The sequence below is a fragment of the Adiantum capillus-veneris genome, chromosome 8, assembly GCF_014529385.1.
Source record: "Adiantum capillus-veneris isolate H3 chromosome 8, ASM1452938v2, whole genome shotgun sequence".
Classification (NCBI taxonomy): domain Eukaryota; kingdom Viridiplantae; phylum Streptophyta; class Polypodiopsida; order Polypodiales; family Pteridaceae; genus Adiantum; species Adiantum capillus-veneris.
The window spans coordinates 166,564,383-166,571,362 of NC_140938.1; positions in this window are offsets into that span (position 1 = coordinate 166,564,383).

The following is a 6,980-nucleotide window of genomic DNA, read 5'->3' on the forward strand; positions in this document are numbered from 1 at the left end:
CTAAGCATTCTGTTGACATCAAGGCACAAGTAACCCTAGACCAATCATCCGAGTTTTGCTTGCGCCTGAGCGACCATATTAGCACTCTGCTTTCTTGTATAATTTTTGTGAAGCTTGCCACCTCAGGAACTCCTTCGAACACACAATGGGTCCTTGTTTGCTATACATTATGTAAAAAGCAAAACCTGACAATTTGAGTGCAGACGAGGATAGAAGGGCTACCCAAGTTCGTACCTCCAAGGAGTAAACCAGTCTTGAAAAAACCAATTTTCCATGTTCTTTGGACCGAGTTGCAATTTTTTCGTGTGAGGCCTCTGATGGCTGGACATTTTATAAACAGGTGGGTGAGATCTTCACTAGCCATCCTGCACCCCAGGCATCGATCTTTCCCTATCCCTATCTCTTGAATATTCAGCCCCGTCGGAAGAGCACCCCTAATTACTTTCCATAAAAATACCTTCATGTGATGCGGAACCTTTGGCGCCCAGATGTTCTCCATTACTTTCCGACGACCATTGTTTTTTCCATATCTTGTTAAGCAGGCTAGACTAATTCTTCTGTAGCATCATTGTATGGTAAATGCCTTGAGTATAGGGTTTCCATAAGATGCTGCTTCCGGGCCATTTCCAAGCATTCCAATCCAACTCCGAGTCACAGATTGGCATCACTGCACTGTCAAGTTCGAATTGAAATGAAATGTTATGTTAACCTCTTCTAAATGCCATATTGACTTACGAGATGGTGAATCTTATACAAAGAGACTAACTAAATAGAAGTTGTGTGATCAAGAGCCGGGGAGGTACATATGCGCATGCGTGTGCACACACACACACACACACACACACACACACATATATATATATATATATATATATATATATATATATAGAGAGAGAGAGAGAGAGAGAGAGAGAGAGAGAGAGAGAGAGAGAGAGAGAGAGAAGAATACTAGTATAAAAGGGGCAGGGATCGCGGTATGCCCCCCTCTAGGTGGCAGCACCTCTTTCGTCCAGCTAGTTCCGGCACAGGGCCTGCCCACTGTTCCAACCCCGCTGGCCACTATTGTTGCCCAGTGTTCCAACCTTTGATGCAGTCGCACTAGTTTGAGGGCCAGAGAGCGTTGCAAATTTAGGAGTGCGATGAGCAGCAGTATTCGGTAGGCTAAAAGCGTGTGTGTGACAGAGTTTGAGAGCTCCAAATTTTTTGAGTGTGATGGAGCAGCAGTACCAACCTCCAAGTGGGTGTGTGTGGAGAGAGAGAGAGAGAGAGAGAGAGAGAGAGAGAGAGAGAGAGAGAGGCGGGCACCATTGTTTTCAACCGCACGCCCCAATAAGGCCATTCCTCGGAGGCACCACTGTGTTCAGCCGTAGTCTCGCACTTGCATCTGCACGCTCTCGCCTCACATTCGCTACCTACTGGTTGCTCGCAGCTAGCCTCACAAGCGTTAGCGTAAACGTAGTTATAAAGCCACGTGGAGAGAGAGAGAGAGAGAGAGAGAGAGAGAGAGAGAGAGAGAGAGAGAGAGAGAGAAGAAGAAGAAGAAGAAGAAGAAGAGGATTTTAACATCGCAGGAAGCTATCCCAGGAGACCTTAAAGATCTAGCCGGAGAGTTATATATGTATAGAGAGAGAGAGAGAGAGAGAGAGAGAGAGAGAGAGAGAGAGAGAGAGAGAGAGAGAGAGAGAGAGAGAGAGAGAGAGAGAGAGAGCAGAAGAAGAAGAGGATTTTAACATTGTAAGAAACACAACATAGGTCCCGAGAGGCACAGACTTCTCAAACCGGCACCAGACAGCGAGGATAGAGCAAAGATGAGAAGGGGGAAAAAAAGGAAGGAAACGAAAACAAATTTGGCTATGGTTTATTTCAATTATTGGCAAAAAAACACCTGCTACAACCCTTGAAACCTGTTGCTACCATGTGGGTCCGTCGGCACAAGCACGACGAGCAATAATGTTTTTTGGAAATACATGGCGTCGCCTCTATGTGACCCCCCCTTCTGAGAACACAAGCAAGATTCCTCTTTGTTGGTGCCTTCGTTGATTCCAAATGGGTCTCAAAGCTTTGCCTTCACTACCATCTATGACTCGCCTCCAAGCTCGCAAAAAAGCCTTTATCCTAAGTTCTTCCTCTTCTTTTCCTCTTCAGACTACGACTCTTCTCTCCTTCGGGGCTCTCTCTTCACCAAGCTTGGAAGCCCCTCCACCTCTCCTCTTTCTTGGAGTTCACCCCGTTTTTCCTCATGCAATCCCCAGCTTAGAAAATCCAAGGCTTCCTCTTAAAATAGCCCTCAGAAAAATTAAGCAACGGCCACACCATCGTTGCGTGTGATGGGCTGCCCATTGATGTGGCATGCTAATGTTGAATGAGCCAAAATAGGCCATGCTTGGATCGAGAAGGAGTGTAAAAGCATCTTGACAAAATCTCGTTTAAGGGCGGAACGCCCCCTCGCCTCCTACAGCTCTGTGCGAGCAAATCTTCTCCTCCCCTCTTCTTTGTGTGCTGCCACCACACCATCTCCACGTTTTTCTTTTGTTTTTTTCCCCTTTGTCACCCTTCACACGGCTCCTCAGTAGCTAAGCATCTTTATATGCCATCTATGTGGATAGAATCAGACTCTCATGTGAAATTGTATCGGGTATGTGTGGATGTTTGTGTCAATCGAGTTGTGATGAATTAAAAAGAGAGGATAAACGTGAGGAGATGGACAGTCCATGTGCAGTCCCCTTGTCTATAAAATATCCCCCATAACCCGTGTGCTCCTCATCCTACAAATACTTGGCCAAACCCATATCACTGACATCGAATTCTCTCAACATCTCCTATGAGATATCGTAGAAGAATGTCTGAGAGTGGCCCCTCTTGGCATTGAAGTCTCCGAGAAGGATAACATCACTATCTCTAGAGAACTCCAGTATATCCTCATCCAAAATTATATAGGGTGATTGTCCCTTGGGTGACTCAAAGAGAAGTCCATTCTCTAACAAAATCTCGTCATAAATGTTTAGGGCAAAGCTTTAACAACTACAAAAAGAATATATAAGGCTCTTATATAGATCAAGGAGGAGGATGCACTTCTAGGATTTGATAGATATCATAGCCTATCAAGAGTTCTCTCATAACTCTAGATTATCAAAAGTGTAGTTCTGGTCAAGTTATGGATTTGGCATTCAATTTCCATCCATACCTACGCTTTCATTTTGTTGAAAACATGCTCATGAAACAAGATGTTCCAAGACTCAATTTTGAACAAAAGTACTCAAATAATGCAAAAATCAATTTTCAAGCTTATTATGCATCTAATGTGATCCCCATGCCATCAAAATAATAAATTGCATTAACACATGCATGACATGCACTAACTTAGGATTTAAGCTTAAATGAGGTATTTATTAACATAACCAACCATGCCCATATAATAAAAATTGTATTTTGTCATGTTTCAGTTGGAAGGCCAAATGGAGAAACTAACTCATGAGCATGCTCATATACTCTCCGGCATTACACAATCTTCTTAGAAACCACAAATTTCATGCTTCAAGTACATTTTAGAGCCTTATAAGAAAAATTTCAACCCTTATATAGAAATTTAGTGATCCATTCCACTTGGAGTTTCACACATGATGTCTACATAGCATACACAATATACATGCAAATCACAAAAAGAATGAAAAATATCAAATTTTCATTTTTGATCAATCATATGCAAATGAAGTTAGATGCATCCACTCAAATCCCTTGGAAGGAATATCTCACAAATTATGCAATAAATGCCCAAAAGTGTTAAGAAATTACTTTTTTTTAAAAAAATCCTTGACAAATAACACTAATTTCATGAATCGACATCAATTCAAGTGTCTGAGTTAACAATAATGATGAGCTAATGAGCTATGATATGCTCATGAATATACAAAGGATCTCAACAAAATCTCCAACCAAGAAGAAATGTGGCAAGGGTAAGAAATGTCAGAAGGAATGACACCATTTGAACCAACACAAACAAATATCATGGATATAAGCTATGTGGATAATGAAATAGTGTGAGATAATAACATCTATTTTTTCAAGGATACTTTTTACAAAAAGAAAATACATAAAGTAGGAATTGTCATGATGCTCAACACCTTCTTTGAAATCATGAAAAAGAGGAATGCAAATTAGTTTTCAAGAAAGCAGGCTTGAATGATTATTTTCAGTTGCCTCTTTAACAAATGGACATTCAGAGAAGCAATGAGCTCATGACAACCCTCAATGAACAGGGAGTTGCAAAGCTTACCAATGGAGATAAAGAAGATATTGAATTCATAATCTCTGAGGAGATGATCAACAAAGCCCTTAAGTTGCAAATATAAAATACCATCAAGATCTCTGCTAAGCTATTAGACAGTGATATAAAGACTACCTTCCTCAAATTATTAAGAAAATACTTTCAAAGATCTGATAAAAGAAGATGTGATATTGCCATTGTGGTTGTACAACCAACACTTCTCTCTCTACAAGCCATAAAAATACACACACCCTAATAAAAAAGTTTCTAGTTTTTTTACCAACGCAATAGTCAAGAATAGACACCAAGGCGGTGATTTTGTAAAACTAATTTTGGGTGATGTGACTGAGCATAATGGGTCCAATAATCTCAGCAAAAATCCCCATTTAGGATTAGGTTGAGGTTAATCTACATTACCTATAACACACTAGGCATGATAGATGCTCTGTTACTTCCACTTCCTCAAGAAGAAACAACACTTATTATTTCTTGAAAAGATTCTTCATCCAGGATTGTATCACCAAAGAGGAGATCTTGTAGAAAAGAAAATCTCTTTAAAGAAGAATAATTTGAAAAAGAAGTAAGCAAGGTAGTAAAGGAAAAAGAGTACTTGGAAGAGCATGAAGAACACAAAAGGTTCCAAAAAGCTCACTCAGAGGATGTATACGATATTGAAATATGAGAAGTATAAAAGGAAAGAAAATGGGAGAAGTGGTCAAAAAGAAGCTAGTGAATCTTCAAAGAAGCACAAAGAAAAAGGAATACCCCCCGATAGCCAAGGTGCACTAACATGGGAAGATTCCTTTAAAACATAATTCTCAAAAAAGAAATGCCAAGATGTCAATCCACCAAGCATAGTGCTAACTTTCAATTTAATCATTGGAATGGGAAGCTAAATCTTTTGGATGACTATGACAATAAATATGAAAGGGTACAAATCCCTAAGGGTATAGAGCAGCATGGTAAGGGGGGAGCTCTTTCTTCACCATATCCTAATCCATCACTAAGAGTTCCACTAGGTTTTTACCTTGCATGAAATAGGGCCATCAATGATGCCCATGCACCAATGCCGCCTATCACAAAGGTTGTGGGGTAGACATATCTGAGCATACTACCAAAAACTCACATAAAGACTCTTATGTCTAAAAATACAATTGTGTTTGTATTTTCAAACATAAAGGAACCAAAGTTTAGTGTCATATGAAGTTTGGGAAGCATTGGGAAAGCAAACATTAACTCCTTTAGAGCCTAAAGACAAAGAAAGCATAGGGTCTACAACCATGAAAATTAGAATAAAACTACATCCCATGTATTGTACTTTTTTCTAACCCTAGTAAGGCAGACAAAGATGTCACTTTGGGCTGAACTTGGATCAATTTGGATGTGTATAATAGATTACCAAGAGGACGACAAGGTCAATGCATACACAGTGAAGGTAAGTTTTGTAACCCTTATAGAAAAAGGTATATAAAACATCCCAAATCAATTAAAAAAAGTCCAATCTCTTGGAATAGTTTCTTCGAGTGCCATGGAAACTCTCATAGCATATGTACAACCACCAAAAAATAAGGTCACATTCAAAGACCCCCTGATACTAGTGATGATCATCACTTATGAAGACCATTCCATGACCACTCCATCTTACCAAGAAAAAAGGCAGAGAAAAAGTGGAATCAACCGTAGTACATTAAATTCCACATCCACTCATTAATGAGTCATCAACAATAACAAGTTGTTCACCAACACCCAAAGGCTCATCAAAGATAGAGTCTCACATTAACCGGCAAGGTAAAGTCTATGAGAACAAATATTCATCACAAAGAGCCCAATAAATACATCGACCATGAAAAGTCTTAGTGCCAAAACATATATTGGAAGCACGAATGCTATGCAAGGGTGATGAACACAAGTGGGTAGAATGCCAAGCAACAAAAAGTGCACATTCAAATAGTTGGATTTCTACTCAATGGTTGTTGGAAGCACAAGGTTATAACCAAGGAAATAGGGAGGTATGGATACCAAAGCCATAGTTCATTGCATACAAAGTGGATTCTAAACTTGATTTTCCAACATCTAAAGCTCAAAGGAGACCACAAAGAATGCAACAATAAAGGCACAACAACATGAAATTAAAGCCCAAAAGAATACCACCATGGATTTTATGCTAAAAGGATAAATCCCACAAATTTATGGGATTTTTCCAGGTCGTTTGCGATTATTTCGCTCAAAAATGGTTTTTTTAGGCCAAAAATGGGTTAAAAATGTTCATTTTTGTCATTTTTTGGTGAACAATTAGAATAAATGACACATCAACTGATTTGGCCGTGGAATTAAGTAAAAGGGGCTGATTTAGGGTTTACCTTATTCATTTTAGGGTGTGAGGGTGAATTGGAGTACTTCTTAATCTTTGCAAAATCAGAATTCAAGCTTCTTGATGGATAATTTTTGTGTTCTCAATTTCCAAAATTGATGTTATACATGTGTAATTAGAGGCGTGGACACATGTGTTTACCAAACAGGTTAATGCTTTGACTGAATATCATGCTTCCATGGATGGAGTCTTTCATAGGCTGAAAAAAAAATGTATTTTATCTCCATCTTTGAGTAGTCTTGGTGTGTAAGTTGGTGATTCTATTCATCGAGATATTGGCAAAAATAGTTATTTTCTTTGGGCGATTTTGAACCAAGTTGAATCCAAGGTTTTTTTGTGGGTGCA